The sequence below is a fragment of the Ochotona curzoniae genome, unplaced genomic scaffold (assembly GCF_017591425.1).
Source record: "Ochotona curzoniae isolate NIBS_2020 unplaced genomic scaffold, NIBS_Ocur_1.0 scaffold_4505, whole genome shotgun sequence".
NCBI classification, from domain to species: Eukaryota; Metazoa; Chordata; class Mammalia; order Lagomorpha; family Ochotonidae; genus Ochotona; species Ochotona curzoniae.
The window spans coordinates 28491183-28503880 of NW_024467118.1; positions in this window are offsets into that span (position 1 = coordinate 28491183).

Genomic DNA, 12698 nt, shown 5'->3' on the forward strand with positions numbered 1-12698 from the left:
CCAAAAATTATTTTAAAAAATCCACAATTTCCAGGATCTCAGAAGAAAAAACAAAGCCATTGACAAGTTGCAGATTTCCAGGAAGAAAAACAAAAGAAAAGGAGTCTAGACAAAGTATGAAGATTCCCCACCACCCTCCTGAAACCCCCAAGTCCCTAACTCCTCCACTCCATGAAAAAGGGACAGATCAGCAAGTGCAGGTTAAGGTGATGCAAACCCAACCTGCCATCTATGCCTCACCATTAGGCTAGTTGTTTGGGAAAATATTTGTTTCTCAGATTTCCTAGCAAATATTCAATTAACATTAGAATCCAACTTGGTAAATCTAGTAGTCATTGAGAACATTTTTCTTTTCCTCTTGAGAATCAGGAGTTTGGGGCAATGACCGTTTTTCCAATGGACCTGTTTAACTAAACAGTTCTGGATTCATTTCATCAGCCTGGAATTCCTTGATGCTGTGCTATGACACCTCACCATCCTGTTTCCATACCTCCTATCCCAGACAGTGATACTCCCAGAAGGGAGTGGAGAGAATGCTAAAGAAGAGTGAGGTGTGCAATTTTTGCTTGAAAAAATATATATACATTGCTCTTTCCACAGGGAAGGCAAGATTTATGTGCTGTGCAAAGGGTGCCTGGGCAGTGATGAGCACTGCCAAATCTTAAATCAAATAGTATATATTTCTTAGCCTTCCGGAGAACAGTTTCTAAGCCTCAGCCGGTACTTTGTGACTCAGAGTTCTGTATTCCAAACTATGGAAGTAACGCTTCAGCACAAACACACACATACCTGCATTGGTGTAGGTCTCATGGAGGTCACAGATCAAACAACAGTGACCAAGGCACAGGGCTTCCAGACTTGCACACCAGCCCTTTGAAGTATAGACCCCGTCTACACTTAGGAATCACTGTCATTACTGCTCTGCCTTATCTCTGCTCATGGATTACTTTTGGTGATGATTTGCTTGATCTTCAGTAGCAAGACATACAGTTCTAGACATGTTCAACCAGCCAGTTGGGATTCTTTTCATTCTGTGTACTTAAAAACCTCATGGGTTTTTTTTTTTTATTTATTTATTTTCAGACTTAGTATCCAACAATACTGTATGTTCATTTGTAAGACTGAGTTAATCCCTAAATTGTCCAACCAAAGATTGAGGTGACTGGGCACCTGATCCATGGGTGTGAAATCAGGATTAAGTTACTGGGCTGATTACATCACTGAGGCTTTCTGCCTAAAGCTGTTAGAAGGTCCCAAGCCTATAACAGCGTCAGCTGTTAGAACATGCAGATGTACGTGGAAAGATCAAGCTGAGTTCCTACTGATGAGCTCAAGGAGAGAAAGTTATGAGATATCTGTTTGGTAAGCAACAGGAAAAGTGAATCCCAAAACAAACAGTTACGGCTGAAGACAAAATATATTCTTAAGAACATAAAAACTGTGCTTTCACTAGAACAATGATATCAATGGTTTCAAGAGAAACTAGTAAAGATGTGGGGACTAAATTTCCATTTAGGATTTTAGTGTTCTACCATACTTCCTGGGTCAGAAAACGCCCATTCTCCAGACAGGTACTCATCTGTTTTGAAATGGTTCAGCCCCTTGACACAGTGACATGTTTTCCCATCACAAAATGCCCCAAGTTTAGTGCAAGATGGTCATCTTGGTGATTGCAAGGTTAGTATTATTAGTGACCACCCAGGAACCACCATGCCATTGTATATTATAAATGAGGAAGGAAATGTTTTGGCTGATGTTGAACAGAAATGCATCATTCTGGTGTCCAAGCTCTTTTTAAAAGATTTCACTTTAGAAAGAAGTGTTTTTGATCTAGGTTCCTTAACAAAACAATTTCTCATTATCTGTTCAGATCATTCTTTCAAGGAAAAAAAAAAGGTCATTTGTATTTTTTTAACCTTGCCTTTGAAAATTTAAATATTTTTGGCTGTGAAGCATCTTCTGAGAGAAAAAGTGTATTTTAACTTCTAGTACCTAAACCTGTACAAAAATCTGAAGTTTTTAAATTCAGCAGACCAAAACGGAATCCCCACATGCCCTTCTGGGCAGTGCAGAGGTCACAGCCATAACTGTGCAAACCCTGTCAATTAGCTGTGATTTGTAGACACAATGGCAGCCAGAAAAATGAAACTGTTTCCACATTCCACTTGATAAATTTTTCACACTTCTTTCTTCTGAATATCGCCCAGCCAAATTTCTTCTACTTTGTGCCTCCTTCTGGCCTACTTCTCCCTTTCTAGCCTCAACAATCAGGGGGAAAAAAATCTTTCCTTCTCTGGCTGTCTCCCCTGTCTTGCCCCAAACGATTTACATATGACATAAAAATTGTTAAACGTTCTTAAGTGCCCTCAAACTGGCCTTTCTTCTTGAAAGATTCAACGTGTTACATTGTAAATGGATTGTTATTGAACTGTTATTGGGGTTCCTTTCTTTTTGCCATGAAAATAGCCATAATTCTTGCATTCCTCCAATGGTAGCAGAGGCTGAAAACCGCACAGACTCACTCTGTTATGCCACAGTCATGTTCAAAGAACCCTATTTTCCTACACTGTGACATAAACTGTGCTAAAACATAACCTGTACACACCCAGTAGAACTCTTCCCACTTGATCTTAGCCAAAAGGCCAAGAAACAATCCAGTGGAATTCTCATCTTTCACTCGACTATGATGACTGCACAGTTATTCCTTCCATTCATGTTCTTTGGCTTAAAAATACAGGGGGTAGCTTGTACGCTGTACTTACTAGCAAAGACCTGGGTAAAGGATGTTTTTGGCATGAATTACCCAGGTTCATTGCTTCCATCCTCGATGTTGCCAAATAGAAAGACTGGTTTGTCATGTTGGTAATCTGCTGATTGGCGGCTGTGTGTTTCCATTCATGCTTTTGTGACTGGGCATCACAATCAATGAAAGAGCTCCAAAACACAAGGAGAAAAATGCAGCACAGAGAATAAACTTTAGTTTAAGGGTCCAGCTATAGATTGCTTTAAAAAAATAAAACATTATGTGCAATAGTAGAAACATTGACTAAATTTCATATTTCTAAAATAGACAACTCTTTTCTAAATATTCATTTAATAATAAAGAGCTCAATTATAATTTTCCAACTTAAAAACAAAGATATATGTAAAGTGCTTCTAGAAAGAAATTATCTCCAAGATTTCTTATTTGGACAATTACGAGCTTACCAAATTTGGTACAGCTTTCCGAAGGGTGGTGTGCCACCATGCTTCACTCCCCACCCCCCTAATCACCCCAAGTAAAGTAAACTCGTACATCCCTGGCGGGAAGGAAAAGAAACATGCAAACATTTGCTCACACTGGTTCAATCAGCAGTTACTGGGATGTGAAGGACAGAAAAACAAACAAAAAATGTCTGTTTCCTGAAAGCAAGCAGCACATTTTGTTAACAGAATGTAGAATATCGTGTAAACTTCCTTGTAAATTCTGTACATAGTTCACCAAGTTGTTCTCTGTTGTGTGGTGGTCCTCAGCTTTGGGTGGACGTTCAAAAACTCTGAGCATTGTAAATAATGTAAGCTTTTTTTTTTTTTTGTAAGCACTGGCTTTAATTAATGAAGTGAAGTGACTAGTGATTTGGACCCAAACCAGAATCTTTTTAGCTCTTGCTTTTTCTGCTATCTTGTGTGTGCAGTTGTGTAATTCTGCTACCAGCCTTAGTCTGGTACCTGTAATCACTGCCTCATGCTCCTACCCCACAGAAGAGACAGCAGCTGCTGCTGCAAAGGCTGGACGTCTAAGGGGTTCAGGAACAGCACACCAGCAGAAACAAGAACTGTAGCAAGCTGCTTCTTGAGCTGTGTTAGGAAAAGTGGATGTGCTTTTTATCACTCATTGTGATTTTTCATGTAATTGATATAATTCTATTCAGAGGGTCAGGAATGAAAGAGACACTCAAAATCCACAAGTAATCCAAAGTTCATTTGCACCAGGAACTTTAGCTTCTATCTTCTTCCCTTCCACATTGCTTCCCAGAACTGCTAATGAGAATAGAGGTGAATAGGAGGTTTAGGGTTAGTCAGGGTAAATAGTCAGATGCCCAAATAATAGGAAGGAGTGAAGGAAGATGCAGCAAGCACTCCACATCACCAGCTGACTGATTTATTCCCAAAGAGAAATAGAAATAGATTCATTGGAAATTAGATATTTTTCAACTAGACATGGAGGTATGTGTTATACTTGCTAGTTAGAGAGCTTAGCAATTATGTTTTCGTATACATTTCTCCAAAATGTTGGTATCCTTGAAAAAGTATTCAGAATGGTGGAATATGATGCCTCAAGTAGTGTTTCTATGCTGTCCATGGAAATTCCATGTGTGTCTTTTCTGTCCCAGAGAGAGGGAGGGTGTCCATGGAAATGCAGAATATCCAAGCAATGAAAAATATAGATTGGCCACTTGGTGATGCTTGGGAGGGAACAATGTCTTTCTTGGAGCAAGAATTTTACAAAATAGGACTCTTATTACCAATGTCTTAAGTGCCATGAGAGTATAATGTAGGAAAGCATCAATGTGAGATGTCTTGTTCCCAAAGCATAACAACAAAGTTCACCATCACTTGAATGAGAAAAATACCTTTCTGAACTAATCAATACAGTCCACTGCTTGGTCTAGAATGTATTGTGCTTTTCCTAAAGTTCCTTTTTTTTAAGGTAATCAAATCAATTAAGCTGATAGAAAACATAATTGATGGAGGCTGCAGTTTCACAGACAAGAGTTTGAAATGAAATCCTCTTTAGTAACAGCATTCCGGATTAGAACATAGTATGTCCATAGAAGGCCAGGGTTCAAGAACTTATTTACTTTGTTGAGAACAATAATTTCCTGTTCAACTGGAAGAGGCCTAAAAGTTGTTTTGGGTTTGATTTTGGGGTTTGACTAAAAAGTCCTTGATATGTCAAGGTTTGTAGAACCACTGGTGATTGATGCTGCATGCCTGGTGTATCCTGGAGCAAGCAGCACTCATCAAAAAGGCCCCAGCTGAAATTCAGATGGGGAATACAAGTTCCAATTCTGGACCAATTGAAGAAGAAATTCACACTTCTGGCATTCTATCTACATTTTCTCTCCTGCAGACAATTGAAAATAAATCCATGAAAATAATAAAGAGAAGCCAAATAACATTATTTGCTTACCTTGTGTATACAGGGTTGCAGATGCACTAGCTTGAAACATTCCCGTTTGAAAAACCAAACAATGAACAAAAGCAATTAGTATTGTTTCTCAGTCTCTACTTACTCCCCAGGTTTTATTATAAGGCAAATAGGGAAAGCGAGAGACTTGCCATGATAACTATTAACAATGTTAAGTATATGCTGTTTGCAAATTTGGATCCTGGAAACTTGTCTGTCCTGTCTCCATACTTCCCAGTAATGCAGATAATCCTGCCCTATGGTAAGCCATTGGAGCTGATTCTTCCATCTTCCCTCTCTCTAAGCTATTTGTTCCATGAGTAGCTGAACTCTTTGACTTCTTTGGACTTACCTCACATATCTTCAATTTAATTCACAAAAGCAAGAAATTTTAATAATTTTCCAAAGCTGCAGTTCTGTTGTTATAAAAATGGCCTGGACAGATAATTATCAAATCCTATAGACTTCTCTGAATGGCCCTTGGTTAATTTTCTCTTTTTTTAATCCCTTCTTTAAAGTAAATAAGCTCACATTTTCCATACTATTTCAACATAAAATGTCAATACAAACCATTAGTTCAAATATATAGAAAACACCATTCTATCTACCAGAGCTGGAAAATGAGGCCCATCTCCTTCTATTGTAGTTGTAATATGGTGGACTCACATTGCACAAATTTATCAGAATTACCTATTCATGTCCTACTTTGGTGTCAATTATACACCATTTTAAATTTTATTCTTCCTGGCAAATCTTATCATAAGTAGCACAACGGATTACAAACGATGCTTCAGGAATTTGACCCACTTCATTTCTTTTGTATCTTGTTTCTATTGCAAATTTCTGTTTCTATTTATCACCCTACCCACTCACATTTAGATTTCTACAATATATATTGGATATGGGTCATAACGGATAGTTCACAATGCAAATTGTCTATTTGCCCCCAAATATGTGTAACACCTGTTTCTTCCAGAAAACATTTCCACAGCTCTAAAGAACACAGAATTCTAACAAGGCACAGCCTAATTTTGAAAAGTCAACAATACCTGAGCTACATGGGGAGGAGAGGGAAATTATTATAATAAAAATGCAGTGAAATTAGCATTGAGGCTTGGCTTCTAAATCCTCTCCCTTATATAGATATGTGACTTGGGACATGTCACTGAATGACTTCCAAGTTCTCTTCCAGAACTAAATTTCAAAGTCAATGTTAGAGAGGTCTGTTTGCATGAGAAATTAGCAGGAAGACACAGGAGGTATCATATTCTTCAAATTTTTTTAAGAATCCTCAAAGTGTGCTGTTGAGAAAAAGCCATCTGGTGTCAAGTATATTGAATTCAACATGTATTCACAGTCTTTTAAAATGTGAGGAATAGTCAGGTTTACAAGAATGTTTACAAGAAATATCTCACTATTTTATTAACATTCTATAAGATCATATTTGTAAAAGTTCATGAAAATGGAATTAAAACACATATTTATGACAGTGTACATAATTTTAAAATCCAAATGTAGCTTTCCTATGGATTTTCTAAAGAAACCCCTCCCCAGCCCTGAGCACCAGTCAGTGTGATCTGGTTTTTACTATTTTAGATCCCTGGAAGCTATAGACATCCTTAAATCATCCTCTAAAATTGTCAGGATGAAGCCATGACACACCGCGTCAGGGTGGAAAAGCCAGCTTTGAGACTTCATCTCAGTCCAAAAACTGCTACATGCCCTCTCCAGCCATGAAAACGGAACACATAGGTGACTGGACTGAACTCTCAGGTGAGAAGCAGCTTCTCCTCCAATCAGAAGAATCCACATAGCATCCTTGTAGCTACGACCCCTTCTGCTCTCTCTGTCCGATTCCCTTCATCTTCCTCACATCCCGACTGAACTTTGCAAATGTGCCAGATTTTTAGGTACAACCATGCCAAAAATGAACGTTTCTTTATTAAACTGCGAGTAGCATGACTAGCTCTTAGTATTCTTCAAATACGCTCCCCATTGCATTCTTTGAACATGCTCCTCAGTAGGACGACTACAACCAGATGTTCCTTAACTAATTTTTTTCCTTTCTTCTAAATATCCCTTTAAATTGTAGACTCTCATGAATCCCTTGACAACCTACTGATAATTCAAAGGTGTTGGGATAGTGCCAAGCTTCCATTACTGGCTTTCAATGAATGGAACAGTCCCTTCTTTGTAAAGATGGTTCAGTATGCTGCCCCTCAGCTTCAAGCATCTTATAAAGACTACTGTTCTAAACGCTCCTCTGCAGGTGCACTCATTGCTCCTCTTCAAACAGTGAGTTGTTTTTTGTTTTGTTTGTTTTTTTATTCTAGAGCCCCATCCTTTTTGTCTGAATGGCTTCATATTTAATGTTATGTTGTTGAGGACACACAGCCCCTTTCAGAAGCCAAATGAGTCTTTCTGAATACTGGTGACAGGCAACATTCCTAACTGTTTAAATTCTGGTAAATGTGAAAGAATTGATTAATAACGTGTGTATCAGTTAATATCCACTCAGATTCAGTAACAAAATATGCAGCTAGAAGTAAGTTCTATAATACAAAATGTTATGTCATCACACAAATCCACAAGAAGGGTAAGATCCCTGTAGAAGCAGTTATTCCCTCTTCTGCACTTCTTGTATTCCCATCATGAGAAGAGGAAATAGAGAGAAATCCTGCCTGTGACCTTCTTATAAGAAAAAGAAAATCAACATGTTAGCTGCCCACTTCCCCTGTGCCTGGCAGGTTTTGGAATATGCATTATCATTCAGCCAATCACCCACAGGAGATTGCCCTACAATATTGAGGATACCACCATCACCACCATCGCTGCCACCACAGAGCTGCTCAAGTTGTAAACAAATTGACAACAAGGAGGAAAATTCTCTTGGGTAGAAGTCAACCAGTGACTGTCACACAATAAAGTGTCAGAAAACACTGTCTCACATGTGACTTCATGATTTCATCACTGTAAAGTTAGGGTAACAATTCCATTACTTTAACAAAATATACCTCAACACTAAACCACCAATCCACACACCCTACTAACTAATCACCAATCTAACAATTACAAACAATCAAAACAATACAACCCCTAACCCAAAAAAAAAATCAACCACCCCATCATAAATCATACCCAAAAACCCCACACTTCCCAACAAACTCCTACCCCCATAATAAACCCTCCCCCCCCAAATAATAACTATATCAAAAACACCAAAAAACAAAAACCCAAAAACAACCCCCACACCAACACCCCCACCACAACACATCCTCCCATCCCCCCTCCTAATCCATACCCCCCACTCACACCATACCCCACAAAAAACCACCCCAAAACACAAACCCCAACACCCCCCAACCCCCTCACCCAACACAACCCAAACCTCCCAACCCACCAACCCACCACCCACCCACCCAACACACCCCCACACCACAACCACCACACCGCCCCACCCCCCCCCACCCCCCCCCCCCCCCCCCCCCCCCCCCCCCCCCCCCCCCCCCCCCCCCCCCACCCCCCCCCCCCCCCCCCCCCCCCCACCCCCACCCCCCCCCCCCCCCCCCCCACCCCCCCCCACCCCCCCCCCCCCCCCCCCCCCCCCCCCCCCCCCCCCCCCCCCCCCCCCCACCCACCCCTAGAACAAATCATTAATTATAATGTTCATGTGTTGAACAAAATTTACCTTGGTTCATGTAAACCACTTATTGCTAAGATTGACCACTGCCTTCTTCACTACCCGTGCTTACCTTTTCATTTATCTCCCAATCCGAGAGTGTCTCACTATCCCTAAGTACACCCATTGCTATTCTTGAAATGTGATCCTTTAGATTCACCAACTACCCAGTCTTTCTTTTTCCTAACTCAGCCAGGTAGCAGCTGATGGATTATGAGTGGTTTCCAAAAGCCACCACATAACACTCCTGCCTTCCGGTCATTCCCCTTCTCATTTATTTCCAATAGTTTTGTGAATATTCTGCCTCTCTACAAAAAAGTACAAGATACTTAAGAGTAAATGCTCCATTTTCTAATCATTTTGTATTATTCAAAGCACCTATTATTCTGTCCACGGAAAAGTCTATAAATGCAGATAAAATGACCTACAATAGTAAATGTGACAAAACATATTTGCGTAATAGGCAGTATCTTGGAGCTCTGGACAATGCAGTGTGGGACAGGTGGCTCCTACACTCATCTTCGTGTCAAACCCACAGCCTACTCCCACACCTCCTGAATGAATAGCAAAGGTAGTCAAAGTTACAGTGAATTCAGGTTGGGGTCATTGAAATTATCTCCCCTGTGTATGATTAAATAGGCTGAGTCCTGATATATTCTCATTCTAGATTCAACCAGTTCTAGCAAAATCTGACTTTCCATACTAATTGCTGCTAATTTTCCTTTATGAAAAAATGAGATTTTCCATTTATGTTTTTATCCCCCCCCCAGACACACACATATACATGTTTGCCTTATTTAATACCTTTTGGCCTAGGTTCTATTAGGTTTTATTCTTGAAGCTGGGACTGCTGAGCATCATTGGTGGAACACTCCAATGAAAACTCTAAGAGAATTTTCCCAGAAGGTATTGTATCCCAAAATTTTTGCCCAGACTATCTAGGACTATCTAGGAGAGACAGACGGTTCTTGACATTCATCACTGCTTCTCAAGCCTGAGAAAATAGATGTACAGGGAAATGTCTCTTCTGTCCTTCTCCCCTTCTGTTATAAACATTCCTATTCTCCCATTAGATAGAGTAGTTACTTATTTAAACACAGAGATATATAATTTGCAAGCCTTACCTCAGAGTGGCAACCAGCCACCCCAGTTTTACCAGATAACATATTTTTCTACTTAAATTCCCCAATACATCGAATTGCAGTCTATCTGCATTTTCTTTTATATCCACTCATTGTCAATAGGTTTCCTACATCTTTTTGAAATACTCACTGGATAAAGCTTGAAATACATTATATTTTGCAACAATACTCCTAAGAAAATCTTAGGAAAGCCCCTTTATTATTCTCGCTACAATGTCATGGAAAGCAGATTTATATATCCCAGTGATCTTTCATCTTCAGAATGTCCATTGCTCTTGAAATAAGGCAGTGCTCATGATTCTACACACACGTATTTATTGAGTAAGTTGCTCAACTCTTTACTTCAAAGAGACTCATTAACCCTCTTGTTAAAATCTAATTTAGGCTTTTGGAAATTCCAAATGATATGGCTGTTTACTAGGACCAAAAACTTTTTGATATTTCTATTTTTGACCACCAGGCAACATTTTGTGTCATTATGATGGAAACCTAACAATTAATGTGGGAATAATGTCATTGTGTCATTGAAAATGTTAGTGGAAATAAAATTGAGAAGTATAGCATCATACCATTTAAAAACAAAATTGTTTTTTGAGAGAACAGAATTTGAGCTGACGGTGGCTAGCTTGCAAAGCTCTCCTGGCTGTCTTATCACCTACTAATTATTTCAGTACTCTTGACTTTACTCAAGGGCACTGATTCTGAAACAAAGACCTTCATGTGGTGATGGAGGAGGCTTGGAAGACAGGACTCATTAAGCAAAAAACAAACGAACAAACAAACAAACCAGAAAACTACTGTCCTGCCAGCAATGGAACACCCTTTTGGCTTCGTTTCACTAAAACTTTGTTGAATCCAAAAATTGAGTAAACTTTCCAAACCAGTCTCCTGCTGTTGTAGTTCATAATGTCCTGTACTTTCAGGGTGTGGCTTTCAAAGCAGGTGCTACCTATAAACAGAAAGAAATGCATACCTTCTGTTGCCTCTCAAAAATCATTATGCTAGACCCACCTAATACATTAAGAGGTGTTGAATGTGTTCTTCCTTGTATATTTGCATCTCCACCCACTTTCTATCTGTCCTATCAAATGTGATTGGGTTAATTCATATTCTGATTAGTATTGCAAAGTTATTGTAAATAAGAATCCCATTCTCTTTACTTTTCAGAAAGCAGAACTCCTTTCATTGCAGAGAAAAACTAATTACAATATTTTAATGATCTTTTGACATAAGAATTTGCTTTCTTACATAAGCAGGTAATACTTTTGTATACTGACCAGACCATGAAAGAAGCCTAATGGCAAGAGTGAATATTTCCGCAAACCTGTAGAAATTCTAATGAAATGAGACAGGTTTAGCAAGAAAGGAAAAAAGTGTATCCAAACTTTTATAATTCAAGTTTTCTATTTTGTACTAAAATATGCTGCATTTTCTGACTGAAATAGCTGTCCTGTCTGATGGATACTTGTGACTTTTCTGTAGTTGCGCTCTACATTTGAAATCAAACTTTCATACTGCGTGTGCATGTTTGTATCCTTTCTGTTGTGGATTTGAGTAAAATATTCTCATCATTTCATTAACTGTCTTTTACGTGCTCAATGTATGTGACTTTTTGCCTTCATTATCCCCAAAGCTCTCTGTAGACAAAATCCATGAAGCCTGTAGACCGTGCTCTACACACACGAAAGACAAATTCAATGTCCCTCTAAACAGAGAATCAGTTCATCAGAAACTGTGCAGTGGCCTCTGATTTCTGACCCATCTGCCCTTCATGGTCCTTTATTCCCAATCCTAACCATTCACGGAGTCATTGTGTATTCTTGTAAGATGCAAAACCAATGTACTCGCAATCAGGTATGGACACAAGAAATCTTGTGCTCTTGATTTCAGGACCCTTAGAGACCCTTACAGTCACACAACTGGACTTCTCTCAATATTTTTGTTAAGAGTATGGCTCGGCTATCAAATAAGTTGCTGTTTTCATTGCTTTGGTACTTCAAGATTTTAAATGTTACAGCAAATGAAAGAAATAGCTGAAAGGCTGGTGTCAAAACTGTCAGCTGTACTTTCAAAGTCCTTGTGCAGCTTCTGACATGGAGTTTATTGCTGTAAATATGTATAATCTGTGTTAGCTTGTTTATTCTGAAAACACAAATAAAACATTTTTTATTAAAAAAAAAAGCCTACATATAAAAGCTTACTTTGTACTATGTTGAAAACATGCAAGATTACAGACATATCTTTTTATAATCCTTAAAAATGTTTAGAATTGTGAATCTGCCATTTGAGAGCTTTTATTGTAAAATTTAATACAAAGTCAAATCCCTCTATTTGGAAGAAATTCTCAGCAGGATTATCCACAAGTTGTTTTTAAAAAAATACCAGCACTTTTTCAGGACCGTGTTTCTGTATCACTTTGATTTGAAAATCTATATATTCTTTAAGATAACATGCCTTACAAATATTTGAACATATGGAGTACTTATGTATTAGGAGAAGAAGGAATGAACAGTCTCCTTATATTCAAAAAATGATTCATAAAATTGAATCCAGTCATTTATGAAGTGCATTATGCCAAATTTCTTTTAAAATCTCCACTGTATATATAAATACTAGAGGTGACCTATTTGTCAGACTTTCCTTAGTTGAAGAACCCCCAATTTCAAACTCATTCCTTCCCTTCAGAAAGAATGTGTTGGCAATAAAA